The following is an 11583-nucleotide window of genomic DNA, read 5'->3' as shown; positions in this document are numbered from 1 at the left end:
TGTTTCCGCCCGGTTTCGAACCGGGGACCTTTCGCGTGTGAGGCGAACGTGATAACCACTACACTACGGAAACAGCCACATTCATATTGTTTATGACAACAGTGCATATTATCTCTAATCCAGTCAACAAACATGAAGACATTTTGTAAATGTTAGCTCTAAAAGTATAGAAAGTTTCACTCATTATCATTATCTATGAGAAGAAAACATATGTTTGTCTAATGATTCATATTTTGTTAGGTGGTTACTTGTTGTCCCTCAGACCATGGCAAACTGAAATGTAGAGTGCCACTGATGGAGCATTCAGTCCTTCCGCTAACAGGACTCAGTTTTTATGGCAATGTTTGTAATGAAATACAAATTAATACTAACAAGTGATACGTATACGGAGTCCTTAGTGTGGTAAGGGTTTGGGAGCAGCTGACTGAGGTGATACTTCTCTAGGCAGAGCTCGTGGGTTTGAAGAGGCTTTTATGGATAACATTGTGAAAACCTGTAAATTGATATAAGTTGCACTGGATAGGAAGATCTGCTAGATGTCAATAATATAATGTGATGACACCAAGACCATGTCATCTACACAGAGAAAGAATTTCAGTTTCGTGTTTGTAATTGTGAGGTCAGGAGGTGAAGATTGTTCCAGTGATAATGATCACTCATACATGGTGAATAATTTTGGACTCAGGCTACAGGCCCTGTCTCACTTCATGACTTCCTGAGAAGAATTTTGTTCTTTTCTTGCCAAATTTTATTCCGCTCTTGTTTTGCACATCTTTATTTAATTAGATCTTAAATTTTACCCTCTGTACAACTTCGTAAAATTGTATATTATGGAGGGTGAAGGTAAGAGCTGAGAGTACCCGGACTGATCTGGAGAAAGTCCTAAGAGAACCCAAGCAAAGCAAAACCTGAATAAGATGCAGCTGTATGGTGAAAAAAGTTCACTTCAGTTACTTCTTTGCCAAATGTAATCACATGCAAGAAGCTGAATATCTATTAAGCAATGCTTTTCCATCCTTTTTAAGCCTCTGCTCAACTTGTGTATGGTCTCAAACTGAACTACATCATCGCTAACTGGGAAGGTATGTATAGAAATGATGTGCAGGAAATGATCTCACTCCCACTTAGAGGCTGAGATAAAAAAAGAACTCCCGACTAAGTTCACATCTGAGTTAGACTCTGATAGAAGGAATATTCCTCTAGTTCCTGCTTTCATTGGAGAGCATGTAGTGTTGGGGTTCGAGCAGCTCCCAGTCTTGTGTACAGAGCTGACAGAATGCTGCTTCCCCTCTTCAGTCTGAGTGTTGATGAGAGCAGTTACAGGTCACACTATTCCAGCTGAGAGAGTAACTTCTAAGATCAGGAAAGTGGTCACTCATGAAAATTGGTGAGAACATTATGGGTGACCCAGTTCTCTGTCTCATATTAATGCCAGTGTAGCATAGTGGTAAAGAGCAGGGTTCATACCTGTATCCTATGTATATCGCTCTGGATAAGAGCATCTATGAAATGACAAAAATATCAGGTGATATGGACAATAGAACAATAAAATGAGAAACTATATTACTGCACATGTATTTATTTGTAAAATGAATATAGAATTGTTAAAATTAAACATTTTTCCCCAGATCATTCTCTGAGGGTGCATAATCAATTTGATGCAGAGGGTATGAGGAGAGGTAAAGTAATAAAATGGAATATTTATGAAGGAACATCCATATTTTGAAGTCAATATTTTATTTGTTGAGAAATGTACAATTTTGTGGCATGAAGACAGAATGCTAAAGAAAAAGCATGTACATTCTCAAAAATGAAAAATTTTACCTTACTTTCAAATCCAGTACTTCAATTGATATGGGTTATATGCAAGTGAAAACATAAAGTTATGATTACCTATAACTATCCATAACTATATTAATTCATTGTGCTACATTAACATTTTGCTCTTTGTTTTCTGTTATTACTGCAGATTGCTTTTTTAATCAATCATCATAAAACGCATCAGTCTCACAGATGTACTTCATGTGAAAATTGCAGTTTGTATCGGCCCATGTTTTTTCATCAGGAACAGTAACTGCACAGTCCGCACCAGGGTATTCTGTTCCACTGTCGTTATAATAGCCATCGCCCTCTTCAAACCTCCATGATCTAGAAATGAAAGAACAGAGACTGAATGAGACACAGAAGCTCTACTTCTCATTTGCTATCTATTATTGTGTCTGTTACTGTGCTGTATGGCACTGCAGACTGAATAAGGACTCATGGTGTTTAGTCTATGACTGCTCCAGGTATAATGCTGAATAAAGATGATAATGGACTGTATAGCATTCCAACACTGCCATTATACTTACTGCTCATACATTTACATTTACATTTACATTTATTTTTTTAGCCGACGCTTTTATCCAAAGCGACTTACAAAAGTGCATACAGCAAGTATAGCGACAGTACGGGGACAGGATGTGTACAGTTCCACAATGAGACAGTTCTCATACAATAATATGGTAATGGAATAAAAAACAGATATCAATACACAAAAAGGCACATATTGAGCCAAAACCTTGATTAAGTAAAATTGCTGAAAACACATACTCATTGCTCAGCTAGCAAGGATATTGAGCACTTGTATGTGAGATGAAGCTTCATGTTGTTTTATTCCAACGCTTCCCCTCTGTGTGTATTATTCTTCACTATGATGTGTCTGTCTGATTTCTTACCCTTTTAGCAGAGGGGTTCTGTCCACCCAGTGCCAGGTCCCCTCTGTTTCTGAATCAGTTAGTCCAATCCAGTAATAGCCTTCTTTTGTGCGTTTGGTGATGAACTCCTGAACACAGATACAAAATAACTCTCACTACTCACTCTGCTGACAGAGACACAGAAAGACACAGTCCACACTGACACATCCTGGATCTGTCAGATACTGATCAACAACACAAAACACACAACACATTGATAAATAATCTATACAAAGAACAACAATTTCAAACCCCCTACACTGTATGTCACCATGGGAAAAAAATCAGAACCAATATTTATGAACATTCCCAGAGTAACTCTTGAGAATGGCTTTACACCTTTAAATTAGGTTTCACCTACATACCACTGCTAAATCAGTCATACAAACGACAACAAAAGCAGTCTCTGTTCATTTTTAGCACACAGTGTTAGGTCTGTCACCACTGAAAGATTTATATTGTCATTTCCACATCCACTCCACCATTCACATACTCACTCACATGCTTACTCACTCAGTCACTTACCAGCTCACTCACTCTTTCATTCACACACTGACTAACTCACTCACTCACTCACTCACTCACTCACTCACTGATTCGCTGACTCATTTTCTATCATACCTGTTCCTCTTCACTCTTTATCATCACCAGGTCAGCTCCCTGTGTAAGGCAGTCAATGCGACTGTAAGGCCAGCTCTTCCACACAGTTGAGAAATAGTAACAGCTGGACTTGAATTGCTCCCAGTTCAGTGGACAGGGTCTACATTCTCTCTCTGCACAGAGGGAACAAATGAAAATTTCTTTTAAAAACAAGATCCTTTTATACGAGTACACAAAAGGCGGCAATAAGCAAAGACCATTAACGTTTTACTTGCTGCTGTTTTGTGTTTTCCTGACTACTGGCATATAGTACTAGCACCACTTACTCTGAGAACTGAAGGAACACTTTTGATGCAGAAAAGGGAGTTTCTCCAGGGCTTTCTGTAGCTGGTTGAGGGGTTTACTCATGGTGCTGTTATTGCACCATGAGTAAAATTGTTTTTTCAGATCTTTTTCGATTGTTGAATCTTTCCAAGGCAGACTTGTATCTAATAGATACAAATTAGTAGACAGTTACATCAGTTATTCTGTCTTAGGAAATGAAAGTATTCAATTAGTTTGTGGTTCACCACAGAATAATTTTCAATATGATAAACCCAACCCTATCAGTTTATTAAATATGAAACTAAAAACCATCCAAAATTCACCACGTCACTGTCTTAGAATAGAGCACAAATAAAAATGTCATCTGATTATGGATCAGATAATATTTTGTCATGATCAAGACATCATATTCACTGTAGGGGAAACTGGCAGTGAAAACAGTAAAAGCAATATTGGCTCTCAGAGAAAATGCATTGGCACTGACAGTGTATCATACTCACAGTGAACACACAGGGCTATGATGGCAGTCAGTAAGAGAACACACAGCAGCCCCAGACACACTGTAGTCAATCTGTATGGATGTGAGCTGTTTCCACTGTGGACAGAGAGACTAGTGACAGTAGACAAATGCGTCAATATTGGTATAACCTGCACATTCTTATTGTAGTTACAGCTGTTTATTTGTCCTGAAGAGTATCTTCTCTTCAGCATTTCACAAACTTTTCCTGTCTTATCAAGCACCCACTGCTGTTCTATAATACACTCTAAAGGTGCCCTTACCTGTGTGCTGAGCTCCTGGTTTGTTGTGTGAGATCTGGTCCACTGTGCTGTACACATCATTGTCTGGGGAGACCAGTCCACTGTATATACCCTCTGAATTTATATTCACTGTAGACACTTCCATTTCTGATCTGTACAGAAAGCACGCTTGCTGCTAGTGATCTGTGTTCTTCCTGTGTTAGTCATTTCTGTTCTGCTAGTGCACCAGTGGTCTGCAGGATTTTAGCTGAATGTGCAACTGGCTCTGAGAGACCAGGAGGGTGGGAAGGGGCAGAAATTGATGAGAATGTCATGAGTGAGAAGACTCTCCACCCTATTTTTGAATGTAGAGCTGGTTATTATGGTAATACTGCATTGAGGAAATTTTGAATTAGGTCGGAGCACTGAGGTGGAGTGGGATTTCAGGATAGCGGGTGAAGGTAAGAGCTGAGAGTATCCAGACTGATCTGGAGAAAGTCCTAAGAGAACCCAAGCAAAGCAAAACCTGAATAAGATGCAGCTGTATGGTGAAAAAAGTTCACTTCAGTTACTTCTTTGCCAAATGTAATCACATGCAAGAAGCTGAGTATCTATTAAGCAATGCTTTTCCATCCTTTTTAAGCCTCTGCTCAACTTGTGTATGGTCTCAAACTGAACTACATCATCGCTAAGTAGGAAGGTATGTATAGAAATGGTACACAGGAAATGATCTCACTCCCACTTAGAGGCTGAGATAAAAAAAGAACTCCCGACTAAGTTCACATCTGAGTTAGACTCTGATAGAAGGAATATTCCTCTAGTTCCTGCTTTCATTGGAGAGCATGTAGTGTTGGGGTTCAAGCATTCTCCCAGTCTTGTGTACAGAGCTGACAGAATGCTGCTTCCCCTCTTCAGTCTGAGTGTTGATGAGAGCAGTTACAGGTCACACTATTCCAGCTGAGAGAGTAACTTCTAAGATCAGGAGCATGGTCACTCATGAAAATTGGTGAAAACATTATCGGTGACCCGGCTCTCTGTCTCTATTTAATGGCAGTGTGGCACAGTAGAAAGGAGCAGAGCTCATAATGAAAAGGTTGCTGGTTCAATTCCCCACTGGGGTACTGCTGCTGTGTCCATGGATAAGGTATTTAATCCAGAATGATCTCAGTAAATATCCAGCTGTATAAATGGATAACATAAAAGCTGTAACCTAAGTTGTTCTGGATAAGTTTGTCTCCCACATGACATTAATGATATGTAATGTGGACACTCAGGTAATAAAAGGAAAAATGGTGTTCTCTATTACTGTATTACTGTACATGCATTTGTTGCTAAGATGAATATAGAAATTATAGATATATTCCCCATATTCTCTGGGGGTGTATTGCCAAGTTGATGTGACGGGGATGAGGAGAGACAAAGTAATAACAAATCAATATTTTGAAATAGATGTTTTATTTGATGAAAAATGTACATTTTTGTGGCTCTTAGGACATGAGGGCAGAATACAGAAGCAAAAGCTTGTACATTCTCATGAATGAAAAAATATTACCTTACTTTCAAATCCAATTCTTCGACTGATATGAATGTGAAGTGAAAAGATAAAAAAATATATATTACTTGATATTAGCTCCATTAATTAATTGCAGTAGATTAACCTTTCATTGATGAATATTTAACGTTTTCTGGTATAACTTCAGATTTTTCCATTAGCTGCATTTTTAAATCATTCATCATAAAAAACATCAGTCTCACATACATACTTCCTGTTAAAACTGCAATTTATATCACCCCATGCATTTTTATAAGGAACAGTAACTGCACAGTCTGCGCCACGTAATGTTGCTCCATTGACCATGTAAGAATCATTTGGCTCTTCATACCACCAGAATCTAGAATAGAAAGGACAAAGACTGAATGAGACACAGAAGCTCTGCTTCTAATACGGCCTTCAGGTTCTCTTTCTATTGCTGTCCCTATTATTGCACTGTATGGCTCTGCAGACTGAATAAGGATTCAGGATGTTTAATCTATGACTACTCCCGTTATAATGCTGAATTAAAATAATAATGTGTTGTATAGCATTTCAGTAATGCTATTACTTACACTCACTACCCTTACAACTACTATGGGGAATGAATAGAAAAAAATAATAATAACCATTAATGCACAGAAAGGCATACATTGTGTCAAAACATCCACTAGGTAAAACTGCAGAAGCACATACTTATTGCTCAGTTCTCAAGGATGTAGATCATGTGAGATGCAGCTTCATGGTGCTATATGCCAAGTTTCTTCTCTGTCTGTGGAGTTATCCCCTATGATGTGTCTGTATGATTTCTTACCCTAATCCTCAAAAAGGCACATATTGAGCCAAAACCTTGATTAAGTAAAATTGCTGAAAACACATACTCATTGCTCAGCTAGCAAGGATACCGCGCACTTGTATGTGAGATGAAGCTTCATGTTGTTTTATTCCAAAGTTTCCCCTCTGTGTGTATTATTCTTCACTATGATGTGTCTGTATGATTTCTTACCCTTTTAACAGAGGGGTTCTGTCCACCCAGAGCCAGGTCCCCTCTGTTTCTGAGTCACTCAGTCCAATCCAGCAATAGTCACCTTTTGTGTGGTTGGTGATGAACTCCTGAACACAGACACAAAATGACTCTCACTACTCACTCTGCTGACAGAGACACAGAAAGACACAGTCCACACTGGACCCCACACAAAGAGCAACAATATCAACCCCCATTCACTATATGGGAACACTGGAAACAAAATCAGGACCAATAATTCTGAACATGCCCAGAGTAACTCTTGAGAATGGGCTATATACCTTTAAATCCATTTTCCCCTACAAGTCACTGGTAAATCAGTAACACAAATAAAAAAAATTGTTTATGTGTGATTTGGTAAAAAAAGGTTAGGCCTGCTGTAACCACTCAAAGGTTTATATTATCATTACCTCTTTCTCTCCACCACTCACATACTCACTGATTCACGCACTCACTCACATGCTCCCTCACTCACTCACAAACCCACACATTCACTAACTAACTCACTCATTCAATATCTCACCTGTTCGTCTTCATTCTCTATAATCACTAGGTCAGCTCCCTGTGTGAGGCAGTCAATGCGACTGTAAGGCCAGCTCTTCCACTCAGGAGAGAAGTAGTAACACTTGGAATTGAACTGCTCCCAGCCCTGTGGACAGGGTTGACATGCTCTCTCTGTGCAGAGACAAAAAACATCTATTTCTGACAGATAGAACACCATCTTACACAAGATGTTATGCAAGTAGGCAAAAACCAAAGATCATTAATGTTTTTACTGCTCCAATTTTATGTTTTACAGACTACAGGCATACAGTACTAGTGCCACTTACTCTGAAAACAGTTTTGATGCAGAAAAGGGTGTTTCTGTAGGACTCTCTTTATCTGGTTGTTGAGTTCAGCCAAAGTGCTGTGATTGGCCCTGAGCTGTTCCATGGCTGAATATTTCTGAGATAGACTTATATCTAATACATAAGAGGGAACATGCATTGAAACAAATTAGCGGATAGAAATGTCAGCTAGTCTGCTATAGGACATGTAAGTATTCGATCATGTCATCATTCACACTACAACAAATTTCACTGCAAAACACACAACTGTCTCAAACATTTAAAAGTTAAGCTGACATTACCTGTCAAAAGTTTGAATTGTGGCTTAGAACAACATAAATATTATTATTATTATTTCATTGCTTTTGTAAAGTAGTACATCTCTGTTAAATGTTAAATACCATCGACTACTTCCTAAGGTTAATGAGGACACAGGCAGTCTTTGAGATGTAGCTCAGTAGAATCAGACAGGCTGATATGGATTGAATATGACTTTTCACCTCCATGTGATGATTTGTATCACACTGACAGACAGTGCAAGTAAGCGTACTTAACAGGTTTTCTTTTCTTTAAATCTTTATGGCAGTGTGCAAAGGAGGACCAGCAAAGTAAGAATTTCATTGTATGGTGTAACAATATGTTTTTCACTGTGCATATGACAATAAAAGACTCTTTGACTCTTGACATAATTTTATATTCCCATTGTTAAAAACAGAATAGGAATAAATGTCATGAAATGAGATTATGGATTGGGAAAAATTTTATTGCTTTTGCAGAAACTAACAATGAACACAGTAAAAACCGACTATATACTAATAAGGCACAGTTCATTACATTTACAGTAGATACACTCACACATGTACACACACACACATGCACACACACACAGTGCAAGGTACTCATAGAAAACGCACAGACACTGACAGTGTATCATACTCACAGTGAACACTCAGGGCTATGATGGCAGTCAGTAAGAGAGCACACAGCAGCCCCAGACACACTGCAGCCTGTCTGTATGGATGTGAGCGTTTTCCACTTCTCTCTGTAAATGCAAGCACTACCAGCAATAAAATGACACAACATGATATATATATCAGATAATTTGTTACTATTTATATGTCCAATCCTCCTTAGCATTTCACATTTCCCCCTGAAAATCGTCTTGACCTTCCTTATATAGCACTTACAGCCACACTGTGATGCACAGTACAGGTGTCTTCACCTGTGTGCTGCGCTCCTGGGCTGTTGTGTGAGGTCTGGCCCACTGCACAGTACACAGTTTTGTCTTCAGAGACCAGTGCAGTGTACATACCCTCTGAATCTTTCAATGCTATACATGCATCCATTGTCTGGATTATCAATAATGGTTATTGCTATTAGACATGTTTCTTTCAGTTCTCTCTATGATGGCGTAAATATTTGAGGACAAACTTTAAATTGGCTTAGCCTAGCATAAGGGTAGCTAGTAGTTATGGCTGCCTATTTTGATCAGCTGGAGATCCATTTGTTTGTTCATTTTGATTCAGTCACCTTGTTATCTTGCTAACAAGATAACAAGACTACCTGCATCATTACTTTGTGAGCACTCTAGCTAATTCTTTTCTCATTTGCTTATCTCAAAAGCCAAGTCACTAGCTACCTAAAGCCGGTTTACACCCTTGCCAGCTAATGCACTAGGTTGCTAGTGAACTAATTCTAGATAGACAGCAATGAAATTCAGTAATGCCCAAGCTGGCAAGCAAATTCTATTTTGCTTGCCTTGCAAGTTATCTCACATACTAATCCAGTTCTACTTTTAACAAAAAGATCTGTGAATAGATTTGGTGTGAGATTTTGTAAGGGAGACTGTATTTAACCTGAATGTAAAAATATATGTGCTAAGTGTGACTGACCTGCCATTCCACAGTGAGACACTGCGTGGGGGGAGGAAGAGTTGGGGATTGTCACCTCAGAGTAGGTTACGTATTCATCCTGAGTTACTGAGGAAGGAGAGGTGGATTATAATTCAATCAAGGCCCACCATGCTGTCAGGAACATGCTACATATTTCAGAGTAACAGCTTTAATCATGCTAATATTCATTAAAAATCATTTTTGTAATTAATGTATTCTTTTTTCTTTCACACTCACACAGAAGGCCCCAGGAAAGCAGTTGCAAAGAGCAAACACTGGCAAAGAGCAAACAGTTTTGGTTTCAAAACAGACACAATGCTGATGATTGCTAATGTACAATTCAAAAGGAAAACACAGAACATGCAGAATTAACTGTGTTTATAACAAAACTGATTTCAACACTATGGGCACAGGTTTAAGAGCTTAAGATTTAAATTAAATTAGTGGTAGCTTTCTGTTTTTGGTATTCACTGCACCTTTTGAGCGTATTTTATTTCTCCATACTGTATATTCTTGTATGGATTCAAAGGTATTTAAAAAGGACCCATGGACTGTATTTTCTGATCATTTGGGCATGGCTGTATTTGAAGAGGAATCTACTTACTTACCATTTATGGAAAAGGCACAATACACTGATTGCTACAGAGTTCTTAATTTACAGAATTAACCATGAAACTTATAAGAACTTATAAGAATACTTATAAGAATAGGACTGCTATCCTTTTATTGACTGTAGAGTTTTAACAGTAGCATAAACCTTAGCACATCTCAAGAATAACAATTTCTTACCTGTAATCTCACTGCTGATGTTCTTCTTGAACCTCAAAGCTGAATAAAGCACACCCTCAGACATCGGAGCAAACACTGCAAATGGCCAAAATGAATCACATGAGAATTCAGGGAAGTAGAAGAGGAAATACATTCTTGCCTCTGAGGCCAAAATTAGATGATGAAAAAAAGCAGTGCGGTAGGTAATGCAGAATTTTTGTGATAAGTTGCTATCAGCACTGTTTTCAAAAAATAGCAACAGCATTTTATACTGTATAAGAGGGCAATGGGGGCTGGTCAATTTAGGGCATAAATATTGTGAATGCATTGTTTTTTTGGCAAGTAAGTCAATTCACATGTACATTTCTGCCACTGGAAAGCTGGTAATGAGCCTGGCACAGTGTCTCTTCCCCAAATATCTGACAGTTGGTGATTGACTTAAAATAATGGTAAACAATAAGGGTCGAGGAACTAAGCCCAACAAACAAGGAATATGCCCGTCACAGTATCTAATGGCAGTGACACTACAACCACCCAAAACTTACCCTTGGATCCCCACAACTCAGCTTAAATAAGTGCCTTTGCTCTGTGCAAACCTCATTTACGAACTTCGCTAACAATGCTTAGGAGTGATGATTGCATTACCTAACCCAGTCTCACTCCTGAGGAAACTCATTCCACCATCAGACAAACATGGAAGTCTACGGGGTGATGTCTGTTAATATTCTCAGTAGTAATGGTATTTACTAACTAAATCCATCTGATCTGCAGAAGGAAAGTAACAGAAATATAAATATAAATATACATTGTGTGCAGGGATGAAAGAATGCTGGCACTGAAAGTAGGAACTTCTGACATCAGGAATGTGATCACTGAATCATTGCAAACTGGAAAGCTATGCACAAAAATGGCACACAGGAAATTATCTCATGGTCACGGAGAGGACAGCGACAAAGAACTAACAATTAAGTTCACATGAATCTGAACACATTCACACAACAATATTTTTCAAACAGATTTTCACATTACACCAATGAACTCCTTGATATAGCCTTCTGTTCTTGCATTCAGGTCTATACGTTGCCACAGAAGTGAGGAAAATGTGTACCTAAACTATACGACACTGCTAACAATCAAGGGGACG

At 38.5% G+C, this 11583-nt stretch overlaps 1 non-coding gene across 1 annotated transcript; it reads right to left on the bottom strand.

Annotated features, from left to right (window-relative positions):
- On the bottom strand, positions 1-73 carry trnav-cac. Its single transcript has one exon. It is a non-coding gene; the product is annotated as a tRNA-Val (tRNA).
- Positions 74-11583: the final 11510 nt, after the last annotated feature.

The sequence above is a fragment of the Megalops cyprinoides genome, chromosome 3, assembly GCF_013368585.1.
Source record: "Megalops cyprinoides isolate fMegCyp1 chromosome 3, fMegCyp1.pri, whole genome shotgun sequence".
NCBI lineage: Eukaryota > Metazoa > Chordata > Actinopteri > Elopiformes > Megalopidae > Megalops > Megalops cyprinoides.
The sequence above is the reverse complement of the archived record's forward strand: the minus strand, read 5'-3'. Positions and strand labels throughout refer to the sequence as shown.